This window comes from Passer domesticus, chromosome Z (assembly GCF_036417665.1).
Source record: "Passer domesticus isolate bPasDom1 chromosome Z, bPasDom1.hap1, whole genome shotgun sequence".
Lineage (NCBI taxonomy): Eukaryota > Metazoa > Chordata > Aves > Passeriformes > Passeridae > Passer > Passer domesticus.
Window position 1 is genome coordinate 79,765,973 of NC_087512.1, and position 23,830 is coordinate 79,789,802.

Consider the following 23,830-nt stretch of genomic DNA (forward strand, 5'->3'; position numbering starts at 1 on the left):
CCTTAAAAAATCTAGTTTAGGTGGTGAAGTTCTTTCTACATGTTTTTCCTCTTCTCAAATGAGTGAATTTCTCCTCCAGAGCTGAGGAAATGAGGAATTGGTGGCTGCATCTACCACATTAGCAATATTGTGTGATTAATGGGAATATTTGGGCTTTGGGAGGGGGGCTTGTACTCAAAAGAAGGAAAGAAAAACAGACTAGAATGAAATGAAAGTTAGGGTTTTGAATTATGTTGGACATTATGAGAGCATTTTTGTTTTGCTCACCAGCAAGAGGAAATTAAACAAATTGCTCATTTGCATGGCAGCTGGGTGTGTGATGCAGACCTTGGTATTTTCATATGCAGTGGCTTTCTTAATATAATGCTTCCATCACTGATGTCTGACATTGTGTAATATGATATTACTGAGATTAAAATAGAGTTTTATTCCATGCCTAAATTTTTTGAGTTTTTTACTTCTTATCTGTTTTCCAGGTCTTGACCCATGGAGCCTTCAGAGGACCAGGAAAAAGAAGAACAGAAATTTAGAGGAAACTGAAATGTAATCCAAATAAATCAATGTACTGATCTGACTTCTTAGAGGCAGCAAAACTATTGGACATGGAATGCTAAAACGCAGGGCCATATTTCTCTTTCATTGAACAGAATGCTCCTTCTCTATCTTCCCTGCATTTATGTTCTATGCTAATAGATGTGTTGTGATGAAATTTTTTTGCTTTTCAGTAATGATTACAAAGTAAATAATATTAAAAGCGCGTACTCTTAATTCGGCCTTCTTTTTATTTAATCACAAGAAATGGTGCTTAAATTACCACAGAACATTTTTAGGTAGCAGTGAGGCAGAAGAAAGGCTGGAACTAACCGTGGGTTCTAGGTAGTCCCCTCCTCTGGGATTACTGATTTAATTTATAATATCACTGTCATTTCTGTCAACTGTTAGGACATAAAAGGACAGCAGGATCAATAAATAACCCAACTCTTTTCCATGTGTAAGGATTGTAATAATATTTCCATAGTACCTGGGAAGTCATTTTGACAACACAAAAAATACAGGTTTTGTGCAGAAAGTAGGGTTGAAAATCTGGCCAGAAAATCACGATGTATTAGATTTGCAATTTTTAAAATTTTTTTTTAGCTCTCAGTTTTCATTAGATTTGTTTCTTAACTTCATCTGTTTGGGTTTTTTTAGTTGCCTTTTCTGTTGTTGTTGTTGTTTTGTGTGGGTTTTTTTTTTTTTTTTGGTTTGTTTGTTTTATCTTACACCCAACATATTGGTTGGATTTTTTGCAAATAAATAAGTTTCTTTTAATAATGTTGATTTCAAACCTTTTTTTTCTAAATAAGGTGACTAACTCAAAGCTTAGGTACATGAATCTTCACAGAGATAAAACCTGGTGTCAGAAAATCTGACTTCTAGTGAGACTTATGAAACATAATGAACCAAACATCCTGCAGAAAATTTAACCCTGCAGGACCAGGAGGATTCACAAAAAAAGCTCAGATAGGCACTGAGATCTTCCTTTGCATGGTGTAGGTGTTATTGCTTTAACCATGGATGGGTTTGTGCCTCTTTAATGAAGAGTAAAAAGCGGATTAAAGAAATTACAGAAACGTTTAAGGGTCAGTCAGTGAAGTTTTAAAAGCATCACAGTGGGGACCAGATGGAGGAAGATGCTCCAATACCTCCAGGAGGTTTCAGGAGGACCTTTCCTAAGTTTCTAAACACCAAAATATGTAAGTTTATTTTTCTTGGACACCTTTTGCTGCTGTTGGTTGCCCAATGTCATTGTGTCTACTTTTTGAAGTCTTTATGGATTCATCACTGATTATGTAATTGTTTTTGTAATTGCATCACAATAATGTAATTAAGGCAGTTTTTCCCTGCAGTGATTCCACAAACACTGTCACAGTGATGTTTGGGACAGAATAACGGGTTTAAATGCTACATTAATATTCCTGTCAGATGTCTGTCAAAAGCAGGACACATTTTGCAGAAAGTAAATGTTAGTTAGAGACATAAAATTCACATCAGAAATAGGGTCTGAATGTGGAGGCTTTTTTTTTTTTTTAATTAGATTTCCTGTATAAATGCATTGGATGGAAATGAAGAATTTATCTTTTAATGTAGGCGCAAAAGAGCTAAATATTGAAAAGCAAATTACTTTTAACTATGCACAGATTTTATTTTTTTCTGGACTTGCAGCATGAGTTTATTTCAAGGTGAAAGAAAACACAACTTTTATGGGATATAACCCCAAGCTTACAGAAAAAAAAAAAAAAAATTAAAATTAGGTCTCTAAATCTTTACTGTGCTCTGTGAGAGATCTTGTGAAAAATCCTTGAGGAATCTTTGGCTGAATTTGACCTGGATCATGAGGGGAAAACCATGGGGTATTCAGGCAGCAAAGCTTAAAATGTAGTCTTGAACAAGTATTTGCAGTTCCTGGCAGATCAAGCAGCAGCAAATGTAACATTTACTTTTGCTTAGGAGAAGAAAAGTCAGTATCAAACTCAAATGCTTGCTTTTAGTTGGAATATTGGAAACATCTTTAACTCCTTGACTCCAGATGGTGAAATCGCCTAAAATCCCAAAATTGCCAAGAAATAAGCAATGCCTTTCTCTGCTGTGTTTATGTTTTGACAGCTGTCCAGACCCAGCCACTCTAGAACTTGAGGAACATTAAACTCTACAAGCAAAGGAATACCTTGTTCTGATCAGAACATTTTGAAAAATTAGATTTACACAACACTTGTACATTCTCCAGTAGCTAGTGCACAGTAAAGGAAGTGCAGCAGCAAATATTTTTTTTTATTTTAAATACAAAAGCAGTTTATTTCAGCCTTCAGTTCCAGAGCAGAAGACAATTTTCCATAAGAATGTCACAGATTATATGAAACAGACAAGATGTCCTGCCTGTAAACCCATTTTGGCTACAGATCAAAATGCTGCTCATTTTGCAATGAGCAAGAATATATGACACATTCTGTATTTTTCTGTGTGAATTATCCATTTAAATATTTTCCTGGGCTATGTTTTTTTTCAGCATTAAATCTGGAATCTTTTTCCCCCCCCCCCTTCATTTTTCATTTCTTTTAATGAAAACTTTAGGACAGCTTGCTATGGAGGAAAACCTGGAAAACTTCTTTATGATCTAAAGTACACAATTAACATTTGTGCTTTATGTTTGTTATGTAAATAAAAATTACTTGTCTTTATTGAGATTTTTACCTGTTAATTTGCCAGTCATAGGTAGCTAATGTATATTATTATATTAACAAATATTAACAATTATTGACTACGTAACTCTTAACAACCTGAAATATTTGTTCACTTAGTTAATGCTGGTTAGAGTGTAAAATTATCTTCATAGATGTAATTAAAAGGCCAGATTTAGTCCAAAGGGCCTGGTTTTTTATATTTATGTCCCAAACAAGCAAAATCTCTGAGCTGAAAAACCTGGTCTGGGGACAAAATACAGTCATGAAAAGAAGAATTACTCTTTTTAACTGCAAGAGGGGGTTGGGTTTTTTCTCCCATTGAAAAGTAAGTATATATTTTTTAATGTTGAAAGGAAGGGAGAAGCTCTCTAGTTGGTTAGATTTAATTTTCCGTAAATAACTTGGGAGGAGGAGGATACCACCATGAAAAAACGTAATTATGCAAAGATGTGTTTGGAAATAAACCAAGTTTAGTGGGTATTTATTAATTTCAAGCACTGAAGTTCATGTTGAGGCCCAAGATGCAGATAAATTACCTCATGTAGTGCTCTCCTTAAATTCTTAATAAGTTTTATATATATTTACATTCAGGTGTCATTTTCATAGGATTACTTACTTAAACTCTATTTTATATTTCATTAGGAGGAGTAGGTCACTCAGATCCCTTAACTACCTAGAAGTTTGGGTTTTTCCCTATGTAAATAATTTTAAATTATCAGCACAGAATTTAGTCAGATTTAATTCAATCAGAATCTTAAAATCCCTCTGTAATTACTTTGTAGCCAACTTTTATTTTGCTGATGGTGGCAACTAAAAATTTCTTCTCCAAATCACTTTTGTGTAGAAGTTTCCAGTGAAAGCTGAAGTTCAATTTTCAGAAGACTTATTTTATTTATTTAATTGCCTTAAATCTCCCAACAGTTAAATTTTTGCTTGGGATCTGTCTTCTTCTGTTTAATTTTTTTTATTCTTTCCTTGTTATTTCTGAATGGTTGTCTGGCTATAGAAATGTATCATCTGCCTTAGGTTTATTGGCATCATGGCAATAGCTAAAACTGACTTTAAATTTGTGTTTCAAAGCAACAGATTAGAAACTTCTTATGACACAGCCAAGAAAAAAAACTCAGAGCAGAATAATTAGAGACAGCTGGAATCATCAGAGCACAAAAGATACAAGGGAGGAGACTCGAAGGACTGAAATTTTTTTTTTTGGTCTATCAGGCAAAGCAAGAAATAGTAGGAAATCAGTCTGTTTTTCTCAAATTTGACACAAATAGCAGATCTTTCTGTGCTAACCTTTAATTTATCTCTTGTGCATGAGCCAAGTTCTGTTCTGATGGGCAAGAATGGCAATGGCACCCACCTGTCACAGGGGCTGGTCCTGTGATCAAATTTACCTGTCAGTAAGGAAGCAATATTTTTATAATGAAAACATAAAGCAGTGTTCCTAAAGTTTGGTAGCAGAGTATGCAGTACATAGAATAAATACAGAGATTTAATATATTTTTAAATAAATGGTGATAGCTGAGCTATTGCACATATCTGTGCAGTGTCAGATTCAGTGATATTATTTTTTCTTACCTGTTTATTTTGAAAACAATGATTCCTTCCTTTTCAGGCATCTCCTGCCTGACATTCCTCAAAAGTGTATTAAAAAAGTGTATTAACCCTTTAGCAAACAATTTCTCATACCTTTTTTTTTTTTCCTTTGGGGGATGTTTGTTTGGTTTTTTTGGTTTTCATTTTTAGGATTTCTGGGGTTTTTTTTGCTTGTTTGTTTATTTTTTCTGAAAAGTGCTTTAATTTTTTTTTTGTTAATCACAGATTTTCTAAAGTGCAGAATTCAGTCTCTGAAACTGAAGCCATTCTGATTTCTGATGGTGTAGAAATCTGTGCAACAACATCAGTGAATGTCAGGCAGGATGTTTGAACACGAATGCTTACTTTTTAAAATAATTTGGATTGGAGGTAGTGCTCCCTCTGCTGCACGTGGTTACTTATTCTGATAAAAAGCAGGAAAGGGATCATCTTTCTCTTGTTCTAAATCCTCCTGGGAATGCCCTTTGCTACTGAACACATCACTGCTTTTTTGGATATAAATATGGTGTTAAGGATGGATTAGGAAGGAAGATCATTCGTGCTCTGTGCTCCATCAAGTTCTCCAAGGATGTTGCTGAGGAATGACAGCAGTGGTTAAAAAGTGCAGTTATCTGTCAGAATGGATACAGAGTTTTTGAAAGCTTAGAGGGAATCGAGGATGATCTACGCAACAAAAAATTGTTTCAAAGTGCAGGACTCGGTAGAAGATATTTTTCTTCAGGGAAACACTAAACCCTGGAAATTACAAATGACAGATGGTGGAAAAGATTCCAGTGAGTCTATGACTGTCTTCAGCAGCTACTGAGGCCATGCTGAAATAAGCAGAAATATCCTTTTTGGAAAAGGCCAGGGTAGCTCGTGAGAATTCCTAAGTCCATAATACCACCAGAAAAGCAAATAATCTAGCCAAAGGCAGGAAGAGACAGCCCTACAAGCAGGCATTCGTTTAAAGAAGACCCCTGAAAAGTCACACCTTTAAAAAGCTGGTATCAGGCGTGGCAGGAAATTGCCAGGCCTTTCAAAATGGTGGACGTCCAAGGAGACACGGGTTTAACAGAGACTTTTAGATTTTAGGAATCTACATGTGGTGTATTCACACAAGACCCCGTGACTCAGTTATTATAAAACTACAGAATCGCACACTAGTTTTGAAAGTAAAAAGGTTTTAAAATCATAGAAAATTTAGGGAGTTAGAAAGAGAGTTAGGCGTAATAGGCCCTGGGGAAATGTGAAGGGCAGGCCCTGGGAAATGCTAGGCCTTGCATTTGTTGGGCCATGTGAAACTGTACCTGTCTAATCAATATATGAAAAATTATACAATCGTTAGATGTGATTAGATATAATTATTGTTTAATTGTTAGAAGACTCATGAGAAACTGTGTTCGGGGTTTGTTGGGGATCACAAGAAATCCATGCGTGGATGGAATCAATGTATACAATACAACAATGTATACAATACAATGTTGGTTTAATAATTAATATGTAAGTTATATAATGATAGAATATAAAACACATTCAGCTCAAAACCATGTCAGAGTCAGATTTGGGTCTGTACACCACTGACACCCACTCCTCAATAAAATCACCGGCATAGAATCATTCCGTGATTATGTGTTCCTGAATGCTAACAGTTTGGGATGGGGAGGGATCCCAAAGCCCCTCCAATGCCACCCCAGCCATGGCAGGGACACCTTCCCCTGTGCCAGGCTGCTCCAGCCCCAGTGTCCAGCCTGGCCTTGGGCACTGCCAGGGATCCAGGGGCAGCCCCAGCTGCTCTGGGCACCCTGTGCCAATGGCATTTGAAAATATCTTTGCAGCATCAATGCATTTTCATAATGTTTTCTTGCACAGTTCAAATTTTACCCATAGTCAACTTACTTTTTCTCTCCCAACATGACACAGGCTGCAAACAAGGCTCCTTTTCCAGCAGAAGTGGTTCAAATATTCTTCAGACAAGAGGACAGCGTAAAACATGACTCAGTCTGTGAAGAAAAATTAATTCACCTTCTCAAAACCTCATTGTTATTTTAGGTGCGAGAAAGAGAAGGAATGTTATTGTAAGATGCACTTTAAACAAGTATATTACATTGCATTTAAACTTCCTATAAATATATATAATTCAAAAAGTATCTCTTTTGATTACATTCTGTTTGGGTATAATCTGCATGCCTTTAATGGAAGAGTTTTTATTATATAGTTTATATTTTTTATTACATACTTTATATTTTTTAGTCTATATTTTGACAAATCCTCCCAGGTGATATTTTTAGTATGAAGATCTATGGTTGGTTTTAAATAATTTTTAATCCTCAAAACATACGTTGGTATTAAAAAAATGAAGGCATTGAAACAAAATCTGTTGTTTTTACAGAAACACGAATATTCAGTATATGTACAAATAATTTTATTCCAGCAAGAAAACCCTCTGTTTTATTATATTTTGTCAGATTGAGAGTGGAAAGAATTTGAAACACTAAGTAGTTTCCAAATAAATAAAAAATTAAAGGGCATGAAAAACGATTTTTCCATGACGCACAGGTAGGAGAATAAGTGCTTATATTATTTGGTCAGAGTTCAAAAAAAGCTGTTGGCAGGGGTTCCCTACCTTTTGTTTTCATCACTTGCCCATCCTTCCGAAGACACTTTGGTTCTCTCTTTTTTCACAGCTTTAAAGAACAAATTCCTTTCGACACATCCTTACAGTAGTGATCAAACAACAGCTCAGCTGTTTTGGAATTGAGAGAGATTTAATACATACTAATTTGCTGTGGTATAATCATATAAAATGCAATTACCACTGAGAATGAGTTTTAAATTAGTTATAAACAAATTGAAATAATTTAGAGTCATTTAAAATAACTGCATCTGGCTAAGTTTTGCTGTACCAGCTTCACCACAGGATTTCTGGTTTAGCCTGCTCTTTCTGACTGACAAATTCTTTCTTCTTAGCAGGAAACCTTGGGTGGTGGATTATGATTGTAATTGAGTGCCTTTTAATTAAAATTAAAACATCACATGAGGTTGTTTAGAGGTGGAGAATGGCGTTGCAATCAAAATCTCTATTAAGAAAAAAATCAAATCATTATGTCACAAGCGATTGAGTGCTTGAAAATTTCATTTGCAGTCTGAAACTGGGAAACTGGTTTGAGGTTTTCATTCCTACTGCAGAAATATCTGACAATATTTCTGTGCCATGGGCCAGCACTTGGGCCAGTGTTACTCCAGTGGATGCTTCTGCATTTGATTTTAGCTGTAAGGGCACAGGGTATCTTCCTGTGCTTTAAGAGAAAGGAAAACCAGTGCAATTTGTCATTAATTTGTAGTAGATTTTCCACCATCTGAAGCATTTCTGCACTCTGATATGTTGTCCTTTTGCCCAAAATCCTGTTGCTTCTATAGTTCATGGTGGTATCATTTCAGAATTGTAGTCTAACCCTCTTAAGATGTTTGCTCAAATTTTCCTCCATCCTTTTACCTATGTACTTACATACCTCAGGTGGATAATTGAAAGCCTTTTCTCAAAATTAAAAAAATAATAAAAAAAATATACAGGCATTAATTCTCATAAATAAATAGCTCTGGTGCACCAGAGTAATTTTGCTTTACCTTCTGTCTCATTGTCTTCCTGAGGTATGTACAGATTTGCACTGTGTCATGATTTGTCATGTCTTACTGCTTAATTAACCTTTAGTGTGGTGGCATTTCCCAGATTGCCTGCAGAATTATTTCAGATGATTATGTCTGTGTAGATAGGCAATGTCAAATATTGCAGCTTTCTGCTTAAAATATTGTTATTTGCTATCACCAGGGACATTATTCATGGAAATGGAGGCTGCTGAGACTCCCAGATCCAAACTTTTCTAGTGGCTTACTTTTAACCCCAGCTTTGAGTATTCAAAATCAATGCAAGCCTTCTTTTGCTTTATGTGGAGAAATTTTGAAACATTAAACCAGCTGTAACTTGAAGGAAAAGCTGTTTTCAGTGCTTGCTCATCTATTTTGCACTAGCCAAGAACTTGCTTGCCTATTTGATGCAGCCATGACTACTCTGCACCATGAAATAGAGAATATGAAGTTTAATGAGAGAGATTATGAAGTTTCCTTTCTTAGTCTTGAAGTGATGGCAAGAAAATATTTCTTAAAAAAAAAAAAGTGAACTTGAAAAATTTCTTGATTTTTCCCCTGTGAAAAAAGGTTATTTGACTTATTGAAACAGAATGAATTGGAAGCCGTCTTCATGAAGATGTTTTAATTGAATGCTAAATTTTCTTAAAGGGAAAAAAATCAAAAGTTAACAAGATACTTCAAATGGTTCATTTTCTTTGTTTCTTTGTCTATTCAAGTAATCTGTTAATAATTTCCAAGTTATTTTAGCCGTTGCCTGTATTTTTTAATTCACCATTGCAGCCATGATAACCTACAGCGTTTATAACCTGGACTGTAATATTCAGTGAAAGGACAATAAATTCTTATTGTTTTCTTCTGAACCCTAAACTTCATCAAAATTAAATTAGAAAGATTTATGAGGATCAAAAAAGGGGGACAATGGATACTTGTAAAGAAAAATATAAAGCAGTTTTCCCTTCTGTAACCTTCAACTCAACTGAAACACAGATATTGAGAATATCCTGGAAAGACATTTGAGCAATTACATTGGTTTAGGTCATCCCATAAAATAGTTTAGATACGACTGGCAGCTGTTTAACACCCTTAAAATAAAAGCTGACAGATTTAAAAAGTGGAAAACACAGATCAACGTTTCACACCCTTTCAACATAAAACAAATGAAGATTGACATATTTTTAATACCTAAAGATTAAAATTTAAATAAAAAAAAGCTCTGAGACATTTTCAATAAAACCTGAAAAGATTATGAAATGTCTACAGAAGTTTTTTTAAAAACAATATATTTACTAAAGGTGAGTGAAAGAGTTAATGACAGTAGAGGTACTGCTTAAAATAATGTGAGAATCATAAAGATAATAACCTCAGTTTTATTAACCAAGAAGGGCAGTTCTGGGAAATAAAATGATTATATGGGAGATAAGTAATAAGGATTTAGTGAAAGATAAACCACTAAATCTTCATAATTATCAGGTTAAGGAAGGCTAGGATTATTTATTTCAGTAGTTGTAAGAAGAGGAGCAATAGTTCTGAAATTGTAATGCTTGACATACAAACGTGAATATTCCCAACTTTAAAGAGAATATTTTCCAATTAAAATAGTTTTATTCCTACATAAGTATTTGAAAACCTTTGCAAAGTTTCTGTTTCAAATATTTTTCCTCAGTTTCTATATTTTCAAATTAATGTAGTGGCAATAAATAATACAGAAGGGAATCTTAGATTTAATAATAAATCTTTGTGGATATGTGAGGCAAGTGCATCAATTAGTACAAATTAACGTGCACTATTATAGATTGCTTACTTAATTGCTTATTACTGTATAATCGTTTGCAATTATCAGTGTAGAAAGACATTTCTACATTTCTACCCAATGAAGTAACAGAACATATATGCCAGCTAATGGAATCACCAATAATAGTACATTGGACACATCCAATAAATCTTCACATTTCATGACAGCAAACACTGTGTAGGGATGGTGCAGAGCCACTCTGTACTCTGGATTTGGGTCGCCCCAGGGCAGACCTGTTTATTTTGTCTGTTTGCCAGAACTTTACATCCAAGTTCTGCAGTTTATCAGCTGAGGACCCAGAGGTGCAGTGAGAATCCATCAGAAAGGACAGAATGGGACAGAGCGGGACCCCAAAGCTGTGCTGGGCTGGGCTGGGACCCCAAAGCTGGGCTGGGCTGGGACCCCAAAGCTGTGCTGGGCTGGGCTGGGACCCCAAAGCTGGGCTGGGCTGGGACCCCAAAGCTGGGCTGGGCTGTGCTGGGACCCCAAAGCTGGGCTGGCCGAGCCCAGAGCCCAGAGGCCTGTGCTGGGCCCAGCCCCGCGGGGGCAGCAGGGCAGGGGGGATTCTGCCCCTCTCCCCTCAGCCAGAGCCCACCTGCAGAGCTGCCCCAGCCCTGGGCCAGCCCAGCGAGGAGCTGGAGCTGCTGCAGCCAGGCCGGAGGAGGCTCCAGGCTGGGCAGAGCACGGAGCAGCTCTGCTGGCAGCAAAGGCTGGCACAGCTGCCATTGCTCAGCCGGGCAGGAGAAGCTTTGGGCTGAGCTCAGGGCGGCCTTGCAGGGCCTGCAGGGGCTGCAGGGAAGATGGACACAGACAATTGCCAAGGGCTGCAGGGACAGCACCCAGGGAATGGCTGCCAGGGCCAGAGGGCAGGGCTGGCTGGCATCTTGGCAATGGGAATTGTTCCCTGGCAGGGTGGGCAGGGCTGGCACAGGGTGCCCAGAGCAGCTGGGGCTGCCCCTGGATCCCTGGCAGTGCCCAAGGCCAGGCTGGACACTGGGGCTGGAGCAGCCTGGCACAGGGGAAGGTGACCCTGACATGGCTGGGGTGGCACTGGGTGGGATTTATGTCCCTTCCAAACAAAACCATCCTGGGATTCTATGGTTCTATAAGCAGCTTCTTCTGACTTTATCCCAGTCCATCTCCAAAGGCTTTTTACCCTTCAGCCATTACTGGTTACCCTTCAATGCCTTCTGGTCCCATTTAAAAAGTTCTTCTAATATTCTGCACTTATAAAATTGTGGTTTTTTGCCAAAAGTTTGAAAACAGATGGAAGACAGATGCTTAGCTTACCCATTTTTGCTGTTTGGAAAACTAGAAGAGAGGAATAAGGGCATCTAAATATTTCTGAGCATGTTTGGGTATGGTCACCTGCCATGGAAAGGACACTTTTTACGTCTTTATTTTTGAGGGTAACATATTACATTAATTATAAAATAACAATTTCAATTTAAAATTTCTCAATTTAAAATTTCAAAATAAACCATTCAATTTTAACAAGTAATATATTATAATATAAAATATAATAAACATTATTATAACATATATTAAATATTTTAACAAATAATATATCATATTATTTATTAAAATTGAAATTTTAAGAAATTTTTAATGTAATCCAAATGCAATTTCGCATCAGAATTTTATGAGGGACTCTTCAGCTTTTCCCTCCTAATTTACTTTTCAGAATATATAACATGGATGTCTCTTAATAGAAAAGTAAATTGTTTTAACTGTAGAGCCATTAGAAAGTTAAGTGGTGGAATCTGTCATTGTCATAATTCTCTTATTTTTCACTCTCTCCTTACCTGTGAAGTTAACTGCAGTGTTATCTCATTATCCTTTGTGACCAGGCACTACAGGTAAAAATACTCTTAGGCTTCAGGTGAGTAAAGCTGTTGTTTTAACCTGACTATAAATGAGGCAAAGGTGCCTTCATCAAGATGTCTGGATTGAGATGAGAAAAATATGTTGTTAAGTGCATCTGGAAAATTAAATATTGTTAAAATATATATTTAAAATATTTATCAGGATGTTTGAAAGTGCATGTACAGTGTTTGTTCTCTAAGGGTGGGTGTATGCACCTTGGTAAAAGTTTGGGGAAAAGTGATTTAAAAAATCAATGGTAAATATGCTAGTTTTGACAAATTTTATATAAAATTCTAGAGGCTTTACCTTATAATCTACAGATTTCCATGTAGAATTGTATAATCTACAATTCCTTTCAAATTTTCCTGAAAAATGAGTTTTTAAGAAACTGTGAACATTTGCACACAGGGTCATTTCCACTCTGCTGATTTTTGCCCTGTAAAGTAAATATGGTTTGAGGGACTTGGGGATGTTAACAGTGGTGAACAAATGTGTGATCCTTTTGATAAAGAAAGAAAAAACCCCTACACATTCTGTTCTTCACCAATAACAGATAAATATGTGCCTGAACCAAAAAATCAGCATTCTCAGAAGGCCCTGAATTTTCTCTCCCATTGTGCTTTGAGTGCAATAAAAACCCAGCATTGTTTAACAATCAAATGTAAACTTAATATTGCCTTTTGCATGAAAAAAGAAGCATGAAGCACATGAATCTGTGACTTCACTATTGCAGGTTCACTATAATTTATATTTGAAGTGGTAAGAATCAGTGGAAAATTGAAATGCAAAGAGACAATTATTAAAAAATGGTGTTTTAAAGAAAGTGTTTCATTGCAGGTGGCAAAAAGAATTTTTTAAGCAGTCTATAACATAGAAGCAAGTTTTATTTCACAATATCATATAATACATAGAAATATGGGCATTTTTTATGATACAAGAAAATGCTATGAAAACACTCACTTGAAATTGCTGTAAGTATACAAGAAATGATGGATGGGAATAATTTTAAACCATTCAGAAGTGACATTTAGATAGATATTGATCTTAATGTAGCAGAATTACAGTGGTCTGAGAATCACTAGAACAAACAGTTTCCCTGTACAATTTCCTTAAGGTTTTATTATAAGATTTCCACAAGGTTTTATTACCAACAAAAATCTTAATATTTCAGATTTCATTTGAGTTAAGGCATAGCAATATGATGCATATTTGCTTTTCGATTTGGGTATGAAAATGATGTGTTAAAAATAATTAGATGGTACAGGAGGGGCAAAAACAGGTAGAAAAAGGAATACATGAAGAAGAAAAAAACCAGAAAGTAATTTCTCCTTAAAATAAAGCTTTGTGTTTTTCCTGCTTGCCTGAGGGATTGGGCTAATGGAAATGCTCTGGTCTTTGGCATCAGGGGATGGCCCTGGAAGGGGGATCAGTGTAGGCAATTTCTCACTGCTCAGTGGTTTCCAGGCTCCCAGACAGGACCTGGAGATCACTTCAAGATGCAGTCAGGCACTTCCAGGATGCCCTTCTGGAAAAATTTCCTTCCTAAATAAGAGGAGATTTAGGTGTTCACCCAGCATCTCTTAATATTTCTGAAAGGCAGGGAGGTTTTCCCATACAAAAGGGACTTTTTACATACAAATTGTCTTTGTGAAGTGTTTCTTTTAACTTTTTCTCTGCTCTGCAACAAAATCCCTTGGAGAACTTTCACTTAGCAAAAGTCTTGGTCCTGGCCTTCCCTCATATGTCAGAAATGGTGCAGGACCAAGTAAATAATCAGATGGGTTTGGGAGCTGCAGTGGTTGTAGCAAAAGCCTTTGAGACCATTTCAAAGGAGGAAAACGGCAATATTTCTGGGAAGATGAGGTACCTGGTGTCTGGATGTTCAAGCTTTGAATGCAAATGTGATCCCATGTGTGGATTTCAGTCTATTCCCCAACTCTTGAACAATTTCAGTAGCTTAATAACATTTCTCCACAATTTCTCCAAGAAAGCCTGGAACTCTATTTCATAAACTTTAACTGCAAGCCAGAAATAAATTGAGATCTAAGACTCATTTTATTGTTGCTGTTCTTTTATTTATCTCTCATGATACATAGATTTGTTCTTACTGTGGTGGTGTGATAAATTACATTTGGAAGGAAGTCATGTCTCAGTTTTTATGTTCAGTACCATATATCTCATTTCATTACTTCATTCTCTGTACTTTGTGGTGGAGGAAAGGGGAGAATATTTAGACCACCCTTATGTTCAAGTTGATGCTTTGTAATTTTAAACAGGCTCTTGGGTCTTGTTTATTCCCTTTTTACAATAATATTGCTGTAATGTGCTGATATGTGGATTATATGGATTTATATCTTGTACATCACAGCTGTTGACTCTCAAAAGAGTGTCTTGAAAGTTTTTAATAGAGTTCCATATCTTGACCTGTGCATGTACCTTATCCCCCAATTAAACTGTTATTTCTTTAAGGATTTTAAAAAAATCCTTGTATTTTATTGCATGTTTCTTCCCAGATTTCACTGAATATTGATTTTTCTCTTCAGGCATTATGTAGAGAAGTGTCACAAGGTCAGTATGAAACACGCAACAGGTGCAAACTCTTCCATTTCCAAAGCTCTTGAAAAGAAAAATTTGAAAGAAATTAATTTCTGTGCTTCGGCCATTTTAATGTCTTATTTCCATAGCACAATGAATTGCCTCATAATGAAGTGGCTACTAATAGAATGGAGTCAAGAAGTCCAGTGCTTTGTGCAAGAAATTAATTTCTATAGAATATGTAAAGCAAGTGTGAAATTATTGATCCTCACTAAGAACAGAGTTACAGTAAGTTTATTTTTTCTGAGCACTATCCCATTACATATCCTGCTGTCTTGCTGGAAAACCCCATACTTTATTTTTCAGGGTTGAATCATTATTCTTGCATTTGATTTCCATGAAAAAAAGCATCTCATATCTCATTCCAGCTGAGCTGAAGTCCCACAGCAAAGCCCTCATTAATTAGGACCATGTCTTACACAAATTGGCATACCAGTTATATGGGGTTTTTCCTAACAAATTCTTTCAGGAAACAAAATTTATCCTTCCATTAAAGTCTTATACAAATTGTTTTCTGACTTCCTGGGTAAACCTCTGGCCTTTGGGTCAATGTGTTCTGACAGGGTGTGCAATAATGGTCTAAATATAATTTTTCTAACCATGTTTCCAAGCATGAATGTCAACTGCTCTCACCTGTTCAACCTGGGAATGACCCAGGAGCCAAAACTTTTAAGGGAAACGGGAAGACCCTGAAGAACTGAAAGAATTTTAGACATTCCTGCACCACCCTGTTGGCAGGACAAGCCTCTTTTTGTGTCACTCAGGTATTTTAGTTCCAGAGTTTAGGTGGGATGAAAGAGCTATGGATGGCAGAAAGAGCTATGGAGAACAGGAAGTTCCCATGCTGATGAGATTGGGAAACTCCATTCCTAAAGCCAAAAGGAAAAGCAGGAAATTAAATATTTCTCCAGGTTTTATTGGTCATCAAAAGGAGTTCCACTGAAATACTCAGCTCATTCTGCTCTCTGTCCACCACTTGACCAAATATATTAATTGGCAGAGCAGGAAAGTGTCTCAGTAATTTATTTAAAGTGCTAAATAGCTTTGTCTTTGGGTAAAATACATCAAAATTGTAAGATTTTACCTATGCTACTGTATTTCTGACTTTTCTCACAAAGGCTTAAAATTTAAACTAGAGAGTTGTGAAGGAGCAGTATTTTGAAAATATCCAGCTCAAAATTATTTAACAGCAGATCAAGTGCTTTTAAAATGTCAATGGTTTCTTCTTGATCTCACCTGTCTTCTATATTTATTTGAAATAAATCAGAACAGCACAAGATGAATTCAAACATTAAGAATGTAACATATGGCATCCTCAATTATTTGATGATGTGCCACAATATGTGGCCTGTTCACCTGGGAAAGGTGTTGTCTCTGCCAAGAGGGAACCTTTAGCTGATCTTTAAGGTTTCTTCCAACCCTAAATAATTCTGTGATTCTCTGTTCTTTATTATCAGTAACTATCCATTTGACACGTCTGCATTTTAATGGAGTCATAAGGACTGCACTTTAGAAATAGAATTTATGATCATCTGGATAAGAAATGTCAAAATGCCCATAATCTGGGAGTACTGAAAATGACATTAATTTATAAACTAGGAAAGGTGGTGACAGACTTTTAAGTACCTTGTGAAAACTTACAGATACCTTCCATATTAATTTAACTGCTCCTTAAACAAATTGTGTGACATCACATTTAATAACAGCAAAATAAACCAAATAAGCTTTTAAAGTGTTTTCTTAGGGCATTCACCTCAAAGAGTGCTGAAAGCAGGAGAAGCTAAGAAACAGGCGAGCCTCAGGTTTATGCACAGTTCAATGTTATCTAAATAGACCTAAAAGATTTATAAGTTCTACTTGTGTATTTGCTTGAGAAATGACACAAGGACCTTCCTGATTTGCAAAAAACCTCACTCCTGCTGGCTGCTAATTAGTTGTATAGCACCAGAGATGATTCATGAGTTCACAGCTGCCTAACGTGTTGGAATATCCTATATATAAACCCTGTTTATAGTCTCATAATATGGCTGAACATGGCTTCTTTTCAACTTTAAAGCTTCTGACAAATCAGCATATTTAAACCATTTAGCCTGAGTAAGTATACTAGTCTATCAGGTGAAGAAGATATACTAAGCCTATTTTTCTTTTGAACTTGCCCATCAAAGAGGCTTGCAGACCCTTTAATCTGTTTTGAGGGAATGTGTGGTGTTTGCTGTATAAATCAGCAGCAGCAGGGTATAGAGCTGTCTTATTTTCACAGTGCCAGAAAGCTGAAAATTACCAGGCTGTGCATGTGAAATCTCTGCTGCTGATGTATTAGAGGAGCACTGAAAGGAGAGGAAGGTAAATTGTGTTACTGAATTAATTTTTTTTGTGCTGTAAAGAAAAGACAAAAGGGAAAAGGATGAAAGAGACCTGCACGTTTTTTTTTTTTGTCCTATGGCAGAAGAATGGGCAGGTGAACTTTGAGACAATTTGCAGGTACACACTAGTAAACAGTTTTTACATTCTAGTAATAAATCAAAAAATCACATAAATTCTGTTGCAGATCTTGATAAATTAAAGAAGTGCCAAATGTCTTTTTGTGCTAGATAATAAAGTTATTCTCATTCCTCAAACCAAAAAGTTTGCTGCACCCTTTGATAGTACCAGTTCTCTTGGACTTCCTCACCAAAAGTCCCACCCAGGGAGATTTTATTAATATCTGTGTAAATTATTTACATGGTACAACTGCCAGAAGAGACCTCTAAGGTAATTTAATTCTTTTTTTTAAGTGTAAAAGATGGATTTGATTCATGCTATCTCCACAAAAGAAAACACCTATTCACTAAGCATCCTCTCCTTCTATATTTTAATGACATAATAGTTAGGACAGCCATATTCCCATTATGTCTTCTGTTGCTCTTGTGGGGAGATTTATATGACTGGAGAGCCCATCACTGATAACAGAATAATGGTGTCATCATTCCTAAATCACAGCTGCTATTTGCAGCATAAGTCATGCTTTGGCTAAATTCCAGTCACATACACCTAGCAGGAAATTGAGAGTAGAGGAAAAGCTAAAAATAGCTCTTGGCAAGGCCTAGATGCATTTGTGTCTCACTATTCAAATCCTATAAAATATTGTAAATGTAAATGTAAAATATTCACAGAGGGGGGTAAGCAATAATATACAGAAGTGTTTGTCCTCTGTTGCAGGACAATATTGGTATAAGGAATCAAATAAATATCACAGATGTGGGAATTGTCAGGGCAGAGTAAGGATCAGAATCAAATCTTACAAATCACTGCTGAACCCATTGCCCCAGAATAAAAAAAAAAAAATTAGAATAACATATCCAGCTTTCATGTTTTGTTGATTTTAGGCATAAATCTGGTGAATAAACTATGAACACTTTATGAACAAGGATGTAACAAAGGAGAAGCCAGCTTTTGGGGATTCAATTTTATTCTCTTTGACAAAGATATTCCAAACCAGATAACTGAAATAAGTAGATGGAACCACCCAGACTGGCTACGTGTTAACAAAAAAATTCCACATTTTCACTTTGTCTGTATACAAGTGTATCCCATGTAATCTCTTACTCTTGGACTCCTAAAACTCTATCCAGAGAATGGACAGAGTTCTTCCTGAAGAAAGGTAAAATACAAAAGGCTGGTTGTCTGTATGTGACGTGCCAAAAGCAGAGACAAATGGTGCCTCTGTTTTCAAATTCTCATGGATTTGATCACATGAGGTTATGAGCTGGACAAGATTTGAGGTGAAATATGTGTGACAAAGAACTGGCCTGTTCAACACTGGCTTCACATCCACCACATCTAATATTCCCTTCACTTGGGAGAATAACCCAAATTCCCCAGAATAACTGTGGAAAACAGTTCCCAAGCCACCACTGCCTTGAGATGGTAAGAAATAAAAATGGAAAAACTCATAGCATCACTCAACATACCAAGAATCTTGAAGCTTTCAATTTGTGGCATGACATTTCTTTGCTGTTCATACGACTGTATTTATTGTAATTTTATGAGGAATTGTAATAAATAAATCAAAAGTTGATGGGCAGATCTTCTCTAATGTTTTGTGAAATTCTTATGTGAATTTGAGGCACATCTTAAGTATATTTTTACTGCCCAACTTTTTTTTTGTATGCCGAATTTCAGGTAATTAGAAGAAATTTGCAGTTGTAGTTAAAGATCTAAGTACTTTCATCCACAAAACTTGAAAATATTTACGTGAAAACTTACACACAGATCTTTATGGTATATACTGGGAAGTCTAAAAATATAATTCTCACATTTTTGAATGATTGCAAATCCCAAAGATTTACTGAGGTCTGGTCCTTGACTCCTAAAAGGACATCTCCTGTGAATTATGTTTTTTCATCCTCTTTGTTTTGAGAGCTAAATGTTTTAATTTGTAAAATAACTTTCTGAGGTTATTTACAGTTTCCTTCTAGTGCATGAATCTGCCATTATTGTCTTTTACAAAGAGCCATTAACTTGATTAGAATAAACTTGGACACTAGTTCTGGTATTTTATCTTTTTCAAGCACATTATTACTTTTCTGGCAGGCAGGAGAAGTGAGATTGGCATCTGGTTTTGACATTATATGTGAAAGAAGAGATATAGAGAAATATTGTCATAATGTGTGAAGATACAATAGAATGTTAGAATATTACCAGTGAGGTTGTCTCTCAAAAGATAGAATCACCTCATGACACATGCAAGTCCTAATAAAGACAAGTAATGAAATATTTTTCAAAATTTTTAAAAAGTTAAATGAAGAAAAAGACATTATTCAAAATATATAGTTAATTTAAAAAAAACCTGAACAACTGTTAAAGTCCAAACCAATGCAAAAACATAAGTAAAAACCAGTTGCACATGTTGAAATATACCCATAAGATGATCCAAGATATTATAATTTATTTGGCTTATAAATAATAATAACAATAATTGTCAATAGAGAATGCAAGCCACTCATGTTCTAGGATTCTAAATCCATTACCATGAAAATACAAAATAAATATGAATTGACTTGTAGAAAATGTTCAATAATTGCAAAGTGGGTTGTTCAGTTGTGCAGCTTGTGTCAGGGAAAGGTCTGCAAATAATGAGAATGTTTGTTACAGCTTTGTGTTAAAAGCAGGACACAGATCTCATTGATTCAATAGAAACCACAAAATCAGATAAAGAAATAACAATAATTTATGTGTAAAATTATTAATACCAGCATGTTTAGTCAAGTAAAATAATTGTAAATATTCAAACTCTATAAATGTGTATTATTTGAGGAACTTGAGGAGAATGAAGTAAAAATATTCTCAGAGTCAGAATGGACTTTACAAAATTGAGCCATTTAATAAGTCTGTCAAGGACTGGCTCATGTTGCAGAACACATTAAAATGCCATAGAATGGCAAATGCCACTCCTGTGCTATTTTAAATTAAATCTAAATAAACAAAATAATGAAGACTGAAAATGTGCCATATTGCTGTGTGTTAAAAGAGCTAAATATGGAAGTTAATAATAATAAAGTTACATAACGTTTGCTAATACTTTGCTTGATGCAGACCAGTTCAAATTTGAGCAAGAAGTAAAAACTCTTGAGTAGGAAATCAATACATAGATTTTGGAAGTAATTTTGAGACTACTAGGTTATAATGGTACATAAGAGCAGAAAATAACAGGATTAGACTCATTACATTTTACATTTACAATTAGATTTCCCAGTTCACCCTGTATTGGAAAAATTCTACCCATAAATCCAAAGGCAACCAATAAAAAAACTATTGTAATTTGTAGAAAAATTTCTTAAATAACTTGGGTAATTTTGTTATCTTTTAATATATTTTAGATAATGAGATTCTTCCAAGTCAACCAAAATAAAAAGAATATATCCAAAAGAATGCTGACTGGCATAATCTTTCAATGTGTTAATTTTATTTTTTTCCCCAATACTTCAATATTTTCAAGATGTAGTTTTGAAATTTATGTTCTTCTTTGGCAACACCTGTGATTTCTGTTTATTATCTTTAATGTAGCGTAATTCCAGATTTGGCAGAAAAAAAAATGCTATGTATTAAATACTGAAAATAATTTTACTGAGGACTATGCCACACCATTCCTTTTTCTCCTTATGTTATTGTTTATCAATGCCACTGCCAGGACTTCCTGAAAATATGTCATTTGTTCCTGCTTTAAGGGGGGATTGGGAAGGGGAACATAGGACATGGCAATCTATTGAAAGAACACCCCAAATAAACAAAAAAACCACCTTAGATCTAGAGGAGATTTTTTTTTTTTTTAAAAAAAAAGGCAAAGACAAAAATTTACTGAGAGGAGTGAAATAGCCTTCTGCTTGCTCTTATTATTGTCTCTAAAATTATATATACAGACAGCTTTTAGCAAAGGTGTGGTCAAATGACACACACGTAAGGAGCAATTTTCTCCATATTTATGTTTTTCTCTGAACTTTTGTGCTCAGCCTTTGTTGCCCCTCTTGTCTCCCTCTCCCAGTTTTGTGGATAAAATATGAGGAAAAAAGAATCCAAAACAAAACTAAGAATAAGAGGAAATATCTGGTTGATGAAATGCACAATTTGCCTTCAGGACATATATTCATTAGAGGGTGTTTCCATCTCAGAGATAGAAAAGAATGAAATGGGACAAAAAGATTCTTTTCTTTGTCAATCATACATTGTTTAAGGGTTTCCTGAGAGGAGTATTTCATCTGGATCATTTTAAAAAATGAACGTGCTTTCCATGAATGTCTTTATTCTTGTTTAAAATGTATTTATCCCATTCACCTCCATCAGTTCAACAATGGCTCGACACATGAGGAAGATGATTAAAGGACACAGAGTATTTATTTTGTATTTGTTCTGAAAACTTTAGCTGTATGGTTGGCTGAGTGCTGCCATCAGATGTAGTTCCACCTGTGACCTGATTTGAAAAACACTTTTATAGTTAAACAGTAAAAGTCTAAGATGTGATTAAAAAAAGAAGTCTGAGATGTGATAAAGTGCATCACATTTCTTACAGAAATGAAGTGGGCATTTTCCCCCCAAAATGCATTTCTGTTCATAAGTACTTATTTAAAGATACCAAATAACTCCAAAATTGTTTTGAGAAGTGAGAGATTCTGAGTCAAATAAGGCTCAAAATTTAACTACTTTTTATATTTAATGGTGAAGCAAAACTTGAAAGAATACAGACTAAAGCGAAATTTAACAACCAGATTTAAACAAGGAAAGTTGTTTATTTCATTATTTAACTTATTTATTTCACTTATTTAACTTATTTTTTCATTATTTCACTTCATTATTTTATTTTTATTTGATTCTTGTAATTGTAAAATATTGGGAAAACATATCTTATAGATAATATTATACAGTTTTGGTTCAGTAAATCCATTATATCAGTTTCATAGCTAAACTTCTGTTTATTGCAGTTTTTTTTTGTTTGCTTAATGGCTTTGGTTTATTGATTAGGATTTTTTCTGGTTTTGTTTTGTTTTTGGCTGGGTTTCTTTGTTTGATTGAAGGTTTTGGGTTTTTTTAGAGACATAGGAAAAGACATTTTAAACTAAGTGAATAAAATATTTGATGTTATTGACAGCTCAAGGAGATCAGAAGTAGCAAAGGCTCCACGTAAAGAGTCCAAATAAAATTCTGTCTTCTGTGGTATTGTTTGGTATCATTTGGGAATCTCATCCTCTGATTTCTCCCACTTCATAATTGATTTGCAAAAACAAAAAAAAGAGAGATTTGTATAAAAAAGAAAACAAATCAGAGTCAATGAGAGATGTTTGATCTCTTGCTTTGATCCACCATCAGTCCTGTTAATTTTGTTTTTGACAGTGATCTTGTGAACTAGAATTATCTCTACAATTTTAGAGCATACTTTGTAAATCTCTCAGAGGTTCCAACCACTGAAAACTTCCCTTGGAAACCCTCCTTTATTTATTTTTTTTAATGGCTGTGTGCTAACCACTTTGTGTGGCCTATTGTTGTAAATGATTGAAAAACAGACTAATCACAGTTAATAGTTTCTGCTGCTGAAAAACTGATTTGCATAGTGAGAACTTAAAGCAAAATTAGGAAGCCAAGTGGATATTGACAAACAGCATAAAAATAGCAATAGGCACCATAAAATGGAAATATTTTTGCTTTTGGTCCCCAAGAATTTTAGAAATTCTAGTGAAAAGAAGTCTACATCTCTGTCTTGAAGAAGGCTGATTAAAGTACCTTAATTTTTATAAAGAGAATCTGTGCTCAAGGGAGCATTTACAGAAGTGTAAGGTGACACTGCTACTACCTTACAGTAAAAATAAGGAAATGATTTATTTTATTGCTGCTCCACCTACTTCTTAAATAATAAAAGCCATATTCTAATCCCAAAATAAAATGTGCTATATCAAGCCAAAGAACTGGTTAGCCTGTAACAGACACACATAAAACTTTCTTACCTGAGGAAGACAACAAATAACATCAAAAGTATTTGTTTAAAAATGATTGGGTTTTTTTAAAATATTTTTTTATCCTTACAAAGTGCTTTCCATTTACACTTTTTAAAAAAAAAATTAACTGGAGACTCCTGTTTCCCTTTCAAGGCAATATTTTATCTCTTCACTACAGGAGGATACAGTTTAAAGCTCCAGAAGAGCTATTTTGAAAGTAAATTTCTGTTGTGAGACATCCAACAACTTTCAAGTCTTGGAAATGGAACAGTCTGAAGTGCTTTTTTTCACTATTTGAGTTGAATCATGACTGTAGCCACCAGGAAACATCTTTAAATACCAGTCATACTGCCTGGAAAATCTAAGTTTTCTCCATCCATAAAAAATAAACAAGGTAATATTTAGCATTTTGTGGTCGAGAATAGGGTCACAGAGAGAGATGAAAAGGCTGTGTGAGTCTAGAGTCAAGAAACCCATCAAAATGTAAATCCAGAATAATTAAGTTCTTTTTAAAGGGAAGCATGTCTTTGAGTAGTGGACTAATAACAACAACAACAACGACAAAAATAAAAATAACAGCAGCACCAAAACAACAACAACAACCAACAACAATAACAATAATTATGATGATGATAATAGTAAAAATAATAACAATAATAAACAACAAC

General features: G+C 35.1%; 3 long non-coding RNA genes across 7 annotated transcripts in view; 2 read left to right on the forward strand and 1 right to left on the reverse strand.

The window, feature by feature from the left end:
- The window catches only part of LOC135290548 (uncharacterized), a 22,114-nt gene extending 21,148 nt beyond the window's left edge, over positions 1–966 (forward strand). For all 4 annotated transcript variants that reach the window (XR_010353313.1, XR_010353314.1, XR_010353311.1 and 1 more), the window contains one exon: positions 477–966. This is a non-coding gene — a long non-coding RNA (uncharacterized LOC135290548). The remainder of the gene's footprint in view (positions 1–476) is intronic.
- Positions 1–10,602, reverse strand: part of LOC135290547 (uncharacterized) — a 14,113-nt gene extending 3,511 nt beyond the window's left edge. Inside the window, exons 1-3 of one of the 2 annotated variants that reach the window (XR_010353309.1) lie at positions 7,426–10,602; positions 6,699–6,802; positions 4,518–4,618 (exon numbers count right to left, since the gene is read on the reverse strand). This is a non-coding gene — a long non-coding RNA (uncharacterized LOC135290547). The remainder of the gene's footprint in view (positions 1–4,517; positions 4,619–6,698; positions 6,803–7,425) is intronic. The other variant, XR_010353310.1, reaches the window with a different exon arrangement.
- A 286-nt stretch (positions 10,603–10,888) lies between these two features.
- Positions 10,889–23,588, forward strand: LOC135291112 (uncharacterized). The gene is made up of 3 exons (XR_010353979.1): positions 10,889–14,673; positions 16,961–17,043; positions 23,341–23,588. It is a non-coding gene; the product is annotated as an uncharacterized LOC135291112 (long non-coding RNA).
- Positions 23,589–23,830: the final 242 nt, after the last annotated feature.